The sequence below is a fragment of the Bombus huntii genome, unplaced genomic scaffold, assembly GCF_024542735.1.
Source record: "Bombus huntii isolate Logan2020A unplaced genomic scaffold, iyBomHunt1.1 ctg00000077.1, whole genome shotgun sequence".
NCBI classification, from domain to species: domain Eukaryota; kingdom Metazoa; phylum Arthropoda; class Insecta; order Hymenoptera; family Apidae; genus Bombus; species Bombus huntii.
In genome coordinates, this window is record NW_026099335.1 from 225194 (window position 1) to 238258 (window position 13065).

Sequence of the window (13065 nt, forward strand, 5' to 3'; positions counted from 1 at the left end):
TCGGTGTCGGTGAAACCGCGTCGATGAAATGATTGTCAGTAATTTAAAGATAACCCAATTTATTGATCTGTCTCCCCTTCATGGCGTTGTACGTCTCTCTATAAAACATATTCTACCTCGGAGGGCTGAAAAATTTAACTTGGTCTCACTGGACTGGACTGTAAGTAAGAAAATTGAAATGCAAAATCCACGTGTGAGCGCAACGGTTTAGATGGAAAGTTCGATAGGACAATTATGTATATTAGCCTGAAAGAAAGCTCGTGGCTTCGCACGCAACACGTAATTTCCCTCTCTGAAATAATCCTATTACAACGATACGATTTAAAATTTTCCTTAACAGACCTCGCAATGTAATTCTTCATCTACAATTTTTTATTCGGCCTGAAACAAGAGACTTTCGAAGCCTTATAGAGTCTCGCGAATCTAAAAGTCAGGTTTCAACGTATTTTCGCGTCTTATTCTATAATACTGAAGACATTAAAGGTGTTAACGATTATTGTCTCACTATGTACGTACATCAAACGAGTACTTACGTAAGAGACGAATGGAAATGGAAACAGCCGAGAATAATTGAAGATAATTTGAATACGTTCCAGGCTATAATACAATTTCTCGTGAACCGTAATTGATTCGCAGAAGGGAATTGCTGCTTCTCACGACTAGCAAAGTGTTTCGCAAAAAAAGAAAAAAAAGAAAAATGGTATCGGAAGGATAGAAAAAAAGCGGTGGCCTACATCAAGCAATCTTCATGCCGATAATGCATTTATTATTCAGTTCGTTCATTTTCTATCGCGTAACAGACACTGGGATAACTGACAGAACGAGCGTATAAATCTTGCATCTCTCGACCTGACTTCTCCCGATGGAAAAATATTTACTGGTCTGGAATCGTGCATCGCTAATTAGTAAAAAGGTAATAAGCAAGAAAGCAATTATACTACCGGATTGGTATTTCTATTTTATTGGAGATTAATTAACCTGAGTAAACCAACAAAAACTTATCGAAAATCAATCGAAATTAAATCACCTTTTCAAACAGGCTATAAATAGCCAACTAATATTTGCAGTAATAAACTTCACTTTCGAATAAAGTATACGCTCTATAAATTGTAAATTGATAATTTCGTTATTATATCATTTTTCTTAGTCTAAACTGGATTCAGTGAAAAGAGCTTTCAATTGAATTACACACTTCATTAGTTTATGAATTATATTCGTTACCATACGTACAAAAGAAGGGTGACTGGTTTAAAAATTCAAAGGGTAGAACCTCCAAGCTCACGATTGGAAACAGATTCAGTTCAATGGTTTAATTTGCCATTTAATTGAATTCTCTGGCAATTTCAGCGAACTGTGGGCTTTAGAAGTGTCCAGCATTCAAAGGCAAGACCTCCTCCATCTTTCTCTTTCTTTCAGTTCCAACCTCAAGTAATTGACCTGTTAATTCGACGCTATATTTACATGCTCGCAAGGGATTCAGACGACTTCATTGCGTTAAATTCGCAATTTAGCAAACACGAATGTCTCAATCAATTTGTAGTTCGAAACAAATAAAAGATAATCAATTTTTCAAAATAACAATCGATATGTTCAATGCATTTGTCGATGCGTTTGATCGTTATGTTCATTTAGCATTTTTATAATAAAAGCGTAGAACACATGTACATACACATAATATTCCATGAAATGATTTATACAGACTATGAGTCTCGTTTTATCATATTATAAAAGAATGAATTTTTCCCAATAAATGTAACTTCATACAAAATCTCGTTTAAAAAATTCAGTTTTTATTCTCATCAAATTAATTTAATATCGGAATATGTCATTTTAGTCGTTATAAAAATTTTATGTCAAAAAGCGTTCACAGATACATATATAAATAAATGTCCAATCCTATGCATTTATTTAAGCTGAAATCTGAACTTAAATATTTATTAACAATATTCTGACGAATATATAATGAAAGATAAAAGCAGCTTTATTTTTTTTATAGGATGGCTCATGCTTTTTATTCATTTTATGTTTTTCGTTGTCAGCGCGTAACTACCTATCAACCGCATGAATGCCAGGTTTTACTACTCAGAATCGAAGAAGCGAAGAAGCAAATATACGTTAGCTTGCATGGAAAAACGTTAGATACATATAAAAGTCATAACGTAGCTATTTACACCTATTTACATGGGGAATATTTATTTTTGTATGAAATATTTTTGCTTCTGAATTCTCATTATAAATGTACGTCCATTTCCTACGTTAAAGTACGTCTCTGCTTTGAAAACCTTCATTTAAATATAACGGTTAACAAAATATTATTAGAGAAATATTAAAACGAGACGCTAAAAGAACATTTTAATAAAGTACAAATGATTATTTGTTCTTTATTAAATTGCACTGCTGTAACTCTAATTTTATTAAATTCAAAATGAATCATTTATAAACTGAACCGGAATATAAAATTTTATTCCGCAAAAATCATAAAGTTGAAAGTTAGGAACGAATAACAAATGAATAACCTAGTTTCATTAAAAGGCACGTATACGCCAATCCGCGTAATAACTTTGACACTCCAATTATTATAAAATATGTATCCTTAAGGGATTCTTTTGCGCGAATGCAAAATACTTTTCATACGTGCAACTGAATAAATGGCGCGTGATTTTCAATATTTCTTTTTGTAGAATTTATAACAAAGTAACTTTTTCACAAATGTTTTCGCTAACATTTTTACAACGTAAATGTCTTCTTTTGTAATTAATAATTTCAACATTTCTCTGAACAGTTTCGTTGCGATAAAAAAAATATACAAAGCTTATGACGTACTTGTTTAAAAATATTTATACGGAACAAGACTTTGAATTTGTCAGACCAATCGTTCTAACGAACGAATAAATTAAACGACTCGTAACAAAAAATTATTCCTGTCCATGTTTCTCTTTGTAAAAGTAATTCAAGGCAAGTTAGATGAATCGTTGTGTACCCTATTCGCGTAGCATGTGCTTTAACGACCAGCGTGCAAGCGTTAACGGTGTGCTTTAGTTTCTCTCTGGTTGTGTTAAGTGTTTAAGTAATGAGCATATACTCACTACGGGCGGGTCGCATACGATCGACTGGCACCACTTCAGCCTCGAATTATAGCAGGTGCAGAAACTGCAAACCGAAGGTCCCGGCTCAAACGTAAGATCATGTCGAATGGTTTCTCCTTGAAAGTCAACACAGCTGTTTGTAACATCTGAAAACGATTCTCAGCTTGAATATCTTTGCCATTCGACGGTCGTACGCGCAGTTACGTTAACCGTTTCAACGCCACTCAGCGTGATCATGCTGTACACGTAGTGTGGTGAACTGTGTCGCGATGTTTGGTTACGATTGTCAATTCACAACGCGCTCGGTTCCGAACGTAGCTTGCCGCTAGTCTATCAGAGTTTCCTCTCGTAATTACTTTTCTTTCAAATAATCGTAAACCAAATAAAGAAAAAACTAATGTATAAATTACCTCTTGAATTGGAAAACCAATTACAGAACGTCACACAAACAAAAGGTAAAGCACGAATATTTGGCAACCTTTTGACTCTTTAGTGTAACGTTTCTGATATAGCTGATGAAGTGAAGCGTGAACGCGTTGAACGGTATGTTTCGACAAAAAAAAAAGAGCAGTGCAATCGAGTTGATCGGCACTTCTCGTAAATAAATAAACGAAGCGCTATTGCGCTTCATGGTACAATCCGATACGGATTTTTAAAACATCCCTGATACTGAAACGGCTAATAGCGTTACGAAAACGATCGCGCCAGGAAATTTTTGTTCAACGGATCCGCATTGCGGCTGCCACGATGCTTTTACGTAGCATTGATGCTTCATCGATGAAGCACGATTGAAATTGGATATTCGATTTCTTACTGGGGAGAGAGTTTTCATATCGTGTTTACTGTTTCACTTCGCAAGTGTGCTTTACAGTATACGTTAGAACTTGAAATCGAGCTATTTGAGTTAAAGTAGCTTGTAGCTTGAAATGACGTTTAAAGGATATAAGAATAGAAGGCTAAGAAGGCTAAAATTCAAAAGTGTATATATACATTACTAATATATAATGCCTATAATATATAATATAATAAATAATAATGCCTATATATTGGCTAATTTATCAATTAATTAAATCCGTGTATATCAAGTTTTCTATAATTTAGTACTTTCGTGTAACTACAGAAATTTGATGCAATATAAAACTTGATTAAAACAGCGATTCATTAGGAAACGAGAATAATGATGCAAATATTTTTTGTAGCCATTATATAGGATTTCGATCGCATAATTAATCAGTATCAACTTACCAATCTTTGCAAACTGGAAAATATAAAGAAGAACCGACACTATTATGATTACCGCAATTATGATTGCTTTCACGTACACGTTCATTGTTGGTAAAAAATTTCGATGACAAGCGGAAACAAATCAACAATCCAGAAATATCTGCAACAGAAATCAGAATACACTCGTTTTCGCATGGTTGGATCAATTTCGCGTGGGACTAACCTGATTGAACCTAACGCGGGATAATTGCTCAACTCACGACCTTAACCAGCCCGCTTGATTCTCTGTAAATGCTTGAAATTGACGCTTGGATTCTTTCCAGATTAACTAGCTTTGCCCTCCCCCCCCCCCCCTCCCGTTATCTATTTTCTTAGATCGACTTAAACTGCCGCAACATATTATCTTTCTTCTTTTCTTTTCTTTTCTTTTCTTTTCTTTTCTTTTCTTTTCTTTTCTTTTCTTTTCTTTTCTTTTCTTTTCTTTTCTTTTCTTTTCTTTTCTTTTCTTTTCTTTTCTTTTCTTTTCTTTTCTTTTCTTTTCTTTTCTTTTCTTTTCTTTTCTTTTCTTTTCTTTTCTTTTCTTTTCTTTTCTTTTCTTTTCTTTTCTTTTCTTTTCTTTTCTTTTCTTTTCTTTTCTTTTCTTTTCTTTTCTTTTCTTTTCTTTTCTTTTCTTTTCTTTTCTTTTCTTTTCTTTTCTTTTCTTTTCTTTTCTTTTCTTTTCTTTTCTTTTCTTTTCTTTTCTTTTCTTTTCTTTTCTTTTCTTTTCTTTTCTTTTCTTTTCTTTTCTTTTCTTTTCTTTTCTTTTCTTTTCTTTTCTTTTCTTTTCTTTTCTTTTCTTTTCTTTTCTTTTCTTTTCTTTTCTTTTCTTTTCTTTTCTTTTCTTTTCTTTTCTTTTCTTTTCTTTTCTTTTCTTTTCTTTTCTTTTCTTTTCTTTTCTTTTCTTTTCTTTTCTTTTCTTTTCTTTTCTTTTCTTTTCTTTTCTTTTCTTTTCTTTTCTTTTCTTTTGATCTTTTAAAGCCCTAAATCGCTGGCTATTATATTTTGTACACTCAATTACTCTGTAAGTCATAAGTACATATGTTTTACAACGTTATTTGTCATATTTCAGTTAAACCCCAGAAAAGCCAGAAATATATTTGCAGCGTGTTTTAACGCATCCCTGGCAAAGATCTCAAAAACGAGTTGCGACACAATTTAAAGCGACAAATAGCACCGCGTGTCTCGTTGTGGTAACACACGGTTCGCCAGCTTTTTAAAAGCGCTCTCCGTTTGCTTTTTCCTCTCTTCCCTGTCTCTTCGTTTTTTTCTTCACGAGCAAAACCATTTTCGCGAGGACGAGAGTACGGAAATGACGTACTGGCAATTTTGTTTTGTGATAATACAAGCAGCTCGGTTTCAGTGAATTAAACTTGGCCCCAAGCTTCTACTTATCCCTACCTTCCTTTCCTTTATTTTCCCTTCTATATCGGTTTTGCGGTTTTCCACATTTCCATCACAATAAACCATGTTTTTTCTCGATTTTACATGTTAGCCAATGATTCACGGCAAAAGCGTCGACTGTAAAAATATTTGTAGTTGCAATAGCAACAAGTATGTTTTCTCAAATAGAAAATATTGGGAGCGTACACGCTGGCAAAACAATTCATGAATAGCTCGTCCTCTGCTTATTATTTGTTTCGATACTGTTAGCAAACAAATTCATGAAACATACTGGTATAGCGTAAAATGAACATAAAAGTTTTGCGTACACTTGAGAGCTGAACTTTGGCTGTTATACGTATATTATATATATACGCACACAGTTATGTATATGTATATATATATAGAAAATTCCTTAGAACTTTGAGCTTAATAACATATTAAAATCATTAACATTAAGGAGGTGAACTTTACTTACTAATTACCAAAGTTTCTTCCGCCAAATAATACATAAAAATTGAAAAAGATAATGTAACTAGTTTTAACTTTTTTTTGTGTTATAATTTGAATCACTCGATTTATCCGACTGAGGATGGTCGATCGCAATCTCAATTTATACATATTCTCATCGCATGAAATAGATCACATGAGGGATTTTCAAAAGTCGATGGAATATTAATGGCGATTAATTATTTACAGGTGTATTCTGTGCGGCTAGAGCAGTCTCCTAATGAATGATTGAGTACCAGGAATGTTAGCGGTAAACAGGATTACGGCTATGAATGATTCTCTAATGTGTATATTAGAGATGAATTTGATAATTTATCCTCATAATATGCAATCCGCTTTTAAGTGGAAATCATAATTAACAATTTCTGTTTGATCAAATATGAAGAGCAGATAAATCGATACGCTTAAATCAATATCAGAATTTCTTAACATTTTTATCAAATATTTTAGCACTTTTCCAATTTAATATAAAATAATATAGAATAACATAACTGTCATTTCTTTATAAAGCGAAAGAAACTTGGGACAACCTAATAGGAATTTACTTTTATTATCCATTATAAAAATGGATTGTTAATCCTCTAGGAGATACGAACAATATAATTGCAATTAATAAGGAATAAGCTAGCATAACTTAAACCAGCTTTTGCAGAAAGCTATTAGCTGAAGATGTTTATTAAACAATGACAACATGAATTTTCTTAAGTACCCCATTTGCTACTTAATCTACTTCGTAAGTACTGTGTGTCCTAGCCTTCAAAGGATGCAATTTTAACCAGAATGTTTCACATTACCTACAATTACCGTATTGTTTCCTTGTAATATAATTTATATTTACATTATCTACGTTACGTTACATTCTACGCGTTAATGTAATGTGATTTTTATTTCTAATCGAAGTTATTTAAAATTTGTAGTATCTGAATAAAAAATTAACAGCCTGCAAAAACTTCACAGAAGCATTAGTATCTTCGAAACTATTGAATTCAAATGGCTAATATTCTTTAACAATATGCACTCGACGACGTTTATCGAGAGAAGTATGTGACGTAATAGTTAAACTTTCAATTCATATACATATATCGTTTATGAAAAAGTAGTCATTCTGCTTTTGTGATCTGTGACACACTATAAATTCTCATAAGCTAACTAACGCGTAATCTTCTGTAACGTATTAATATAATATAGGTATGTATATCTCGACTTTGAGCAACCAATTGGTGATAAATAAGCTTTAGTACATACACGTACTTTCTTACACGTAACAAGAGACCAGTTAACATCTCTGCTCTTAAAAGAAAAACGAAAGAAACTGTGAAAAGCTGCAGAGTTCAGGTCGAATAACACCAGCTCAGATAAATGACCCTCTAACTTACCTTTGTCCTCATCGACGTCAGTGATTTTAAAGCTAGTTATAAAGTGCACTTCTCAGCCAGCGTCCACGGCAGTCAATATTATTTAACGGGTCTTAACGCGATGTAAAAAGGGAAAAAGGAGGAAAGAAGGAACAGGGAAGCAAAGAGAAGAAACGAATTTTTCATTTTCTCGAAACTGGATCAAGTTTCAGGCTGCTCGCCAAAGAGTCTGTAGCTAACGAGACAAGATTAGACAAACCGCGCTTTAAAATTTCCACAGAACTATAATAATCCTCGAAATCAATACGATTCGTCGATCCATCGCCTGATTAAAAAATGAGATAGGATGAAGCTCACTAGTCGGCCTTTGAACTTTCAATAGTGCTTACGGCTCGTATACTCTAGTTTGAATGCTACAATGTAAGCCAAGTCAGCTGTAACTAGCGTTCGCGTGATTGTCGCTATCTATTATTCACGCGTTACACGTTCACCAGACAAACGCGTCTACCGGTTGACATTGTTTTCTGTCCTGAGTTTCAAAGCAATTATGTTGCTTCGTGTAATCAAATCTCGCCAAACTAACGATAAGTTCTTGTTTGATCTTACACAGTTACTAAAACTATACAAGTTAAACCAATCTAGCCTAAACAAGTAATGTCGTTATATATTCTTTTTTAAATCTATATATTGTTTAATAAATCGTGGTTAGGATATAGTAGCTGACAAAAATATTCGGACAAATATATTTGTAGAAACATTTTAGGAGTGTATTATGCATAGTGGCACCATTTAATACTGTACTGTGACTATCATGGTCGTGTTGGTATTATTCGAAACTAATCTGAAAATCTGTATGGAATTTGTAAGATATTTAGTACGAGTACTGTGCATTACTGATATGTACACAACCGAGACGAGATAACGAAGGTATTGCTCTCCATCGTTCATCGCTACGCGTTGCCAATAGCAACGTATAATGCATATATATCTCGCAAAGACCATAAAAGTACCCAATGGAACCACGTTTAATATTTGATAATAATGTCCCATTACAGTTTCGTCATTTTCAATTAATTAAACACGATCCTCTCTTTAAAAATTAGAAGATAAAATACGTAATACAAATCTACTCGAAATCTTTTAAACCTTACGGACGACTACTTATGGTCTTTAAAAGCAGCAGGGATTAGCAGAATATTAACTGCGGATTTTTCTTGGACCGCAGCATGCAATATGGAATATGGTTATTAAAATGTACACTGAAAATTTCATATCCATAAGATACTCGTGCTTGTAGAACCTTGAAAATGAATTCTTAACCCAAATAGTCGACCGCGATACTCGGGAAATTTTGTGAAGCTGACGTCAATACCAATATGTACCGTCGTTGTGCTATTATTTCGTGATAAGCCGTATTGATTGCACTTCCATTTCACGGAATTAATTTTTCCACACAAAAAGTGATAACGATAATCGAAAAAAGAAAAATATACTACCACTTTTCGTATCAGCATACACAAGCGCACTCGATTTTACACGAGTATACAATTTGCAAATTCGACGGAACGATCGGATTTAATTATTTTTTCGATATTTCAGGCATCAAGTTCTATTTACACATCGAACGTTGAAATACGGCGAAATACAAAATGTACAAACCACTCTGGACATTAATTAACTTTAAACGTTATTGATTAATTAAAGAAACCAACCATTGTGTTGATTTTTACATTTTGAAAAATTGTTATCCACTTTTGCTTTGTTTAAAAATTGAAAAAAAAAATACGTTTATTGTAAGTCACGAGTATCTCTTTTATTTATTTAAACTTTAGATCAAATATTACAATTTATAAATATATCATTTATTTAGATATACTTGTAATATCTGTTTTATAAGTTTCTACAACCATTTATCTATTTATCTATTTTATTTGCACATAATCTTTAAAGACTGATTTTGTAAAGAATAAAAAATTGTGATTCTATTTAAAAACGATCGTGTCAGACTCAAGTGATAAGCGATATATATTTCAGCGATATATATATTCAGATTTCACCATCACATAAACGGTGCATAAACGGTGCTATTGGAAACGTTTCACAATGGACGTCTTACAAGCGCCTACGATGTCCGTCATATGTAAAGCTATACCACTGAATCACGGCCGACATTTAGTGATTAAGGTCGATCACTTAGAGCTGTTAATCCGACATAATGGCGAGCAATACATCGAAGACATTATTGGAAACACAGTTACAGTTCAATTTCATTGAGCTTATTTGCAAATAAATGTGTACAATATATTTTAGAGGTTTTAAATATTATTGCTGACTAAACTTCGCGTCTGCGCATCATCTTTCTTTAACTTTTTTTGCATTTTCTTATCGACGCATGAAGACGAAATGCGTAAATTTTATTATTTATTTAAACATTACTATATTGTGCTCAAAGTAGCGGAATATCGTTTTATTATCAATATATGAAGAACTAAAAGAATTAAAAAAGAATTAAAAAAATATGTAGTTCAATCAATACTTCGTGTATTTTTCTATCTCCACAAGACAATATCCGGACGCTTACAGTTACGCTTACAGTATCAACAAAGATTTGTCCAGCCATACGGAATAAGTCGTACTCGGTAAAAGTTTAAAAGTATTAACCGCACGAACTCCAGAAACACTTTTCAAGTAACTTTCGAACCAATAAATCCCCGAACTAAGAACTGTCATATTTCGTCTCTATTTATCGAATATTGTTAGAAAATGCAACAAAAAAAAAAAAGAAGTTAAATAGAAAAAGTACTTGGAAACTTAAAAGAAAAAATCTCGAAAAATCTCTTAATACTTTTTACTGTCGTCTTGAGACGCACCATATGTTAAGCTTCTTCGTAGTTACAACTTTTACCGCAGATGTAACGAACTGACAAATGCTTCGAATGGCGCGCGCGCGTCGACGCCTACACTTAAATTTTAAATAAATGTTTAAAATAATACATTAAATGTATCAACTTTGTTGCGCAGTTTCATTTAATTTCTTACGATATGGAGGGTTTAATTACGTTTAAGATATCTATTTGAATCTTTTAAATTCGAAGTTTTTTAAAAAATTACCCTAAACTTTATAAAATTAAATCGTCTTTCCACTTTGTTGTATCATAAAACAGTTACTTAAATTCAAACCTTACCGTCGTCTTAAAATATTCTATATTTTCCTCGTCTTAAAAAATCTCCCTACAGAAAGAATAAAGAAGAATAAATTCCCATACGTTAAATTTCGCGTGATTGATGGAATACATAACGATAACGAGAACTAACTAGCGACAACAAGCAACCATTAGCAAGGACAACTGGCGACTATAACTGTCGTCTCTATGATGTATGGCGACTAAGGAGAACAGCCAGCAACTACGGATTACATGTAACAACCAACTGCCCCACTTCTAAAAGGCAACTAACTTGCAAACCCTTTGATGGTTTCTGTAGCGTGATATACCCCTTGAACGTGGTTAAAGAATGTGGTCGCCGCTGGACGGCCGTTTGACAGCAGAGCGATCTCGCCAATTCAAAGCTTGACATTACAAACTACCGAGAATCATTAGGCTCGTTATCGAGCATCTAGCTTTCAGAAGGTGCTTTATCATATGATATGACTTCACGATATTCTTATAGCAAGAAGAATAGCCAACCTCTAACAAAACAAATTTTTACTAAGTGCTGCATGTGAGCTGCAGGCCGGCCTACTAGGGAAATTTGACGAATGAATAAACTAAAATATATACGAATATATTCGTTATATCATAAAATGCCCGCATTGTGTTCTCTAACACCATAGAGGAAACTAAATTTATATATTAAAAAATTGGAATACCTGTTATAAGAGAGTTAATTAAATTCTAACCTATCGATGACTCCATAAAAACCTTTATTTCCTAAAAATGTATATCTTTCAAATTCTCCTTAGAAAGTATCATAGAGAAAATATGAAACCTGAAAAGTACATCACGCTGATGCCTCGATCAACCCTCGTGCTTCGCAGTCCATGTGTCCGAGCGATGAATTCCCTCCAAACAAGGAAAAACCAAAGGGTGGTCTTCTTCGAAGGACGTGAGAGGGTAAGGGAAGCAACGGGAACGATGATCACGCGATATACTGGCGGCGTACGTATAGAACGGCTGTTGCGAGAGAGTTCGCAAGAAACAAGAAGAAAAAAGGAATCGTAGGCCGACGCGACTATACGCTGTCGACGGACAAACAGCGACTGAGCCTAACTGAAACGAACTCTGTCGCAGTATGAGCACGGGCTACGTTCGCGGGTCGATCGAACACGTTCTGCGTCTCTCCTCGGCACCGGCGTCAAAACCACCCCCGACGAGCGCAACGCACTGGTGCACCTGCAATATTAACCACTGGTCTTTCCTTTTTCGCGCGATATTATATCAGCACCTATGATACCATTTCAAAGACCGCAATCAAAACATTAAATACCGCATTAAAGCCATACAATAATTCGCAATATTCATTCGTAAACGTTATTGTATATGTGCTTAATTAATCGTTATTATGTTTCGAATGATTTACTACCTCGTATTCCATAAGCAGATATATGGTTCATTTTCACCTCAAGTACGATATAATTTGTAACAAATATTTATAATTCACAATGTAAAATATTTATAATTCATTGGAAATATTTTTCTATCACGGTATAGTGGTCAAATTTCACAAGTGGTTAAATCACAAACATGTGGTAGTCAGAAGCTATACTCACGACATGACAAATCATGAAGATGTCAAGAAAAATGGCGTCCGTCCATATATATTCAAACGCAACGAACAAGTTCGAACTTTTCGAGAAGAAACGATTTGTTCGATAACATCTGTCGCGAGCTTCTCTTCCTTTAACGATAACAATTGACAACTAAAGCTCGAGAGGCTCGTAAGGATGAACAGCGACGAGTATCTAGAAGCTATGTACTCACCTGGACAAGGAGACTCCAACACCAAGGACGTTGGAAGTTTCGAGAAGCGAAGATGGAAACTGAAGTAGCACGTCAAGTCAACTCCGGCGAAAACTGCTAAAGAAAGAAAAATCCAACTAATTTGTTTCCAACAATAAAATGAAATTAATTTGTTTCACAAATTATTAACTGGATATTATTCAAAAATTATTCAAAATTCGCTTGATTGATTCACGGCCCGGGACATTTGGGTCATACCATTTTGGTAATGGACGAAAATGGCAGAAGGAAGAACGACCGTTTTTTTCATATTTCTCTTTCCCCGGGAAACGATGGAATGCCCGAGCACCTTGTTTCATTTCTTCTCGACATCAATTTCAATCTTTTTAAACGAAATATAATCTGAACGATGAAAAGTTCATTCAAATAATGCTCCGCACCAGACACTCACGAAAATTAAGAAGAAACACGGAAAATTCGCGAATAAAACGGATTTCTTTGTTCCAGTGAGAT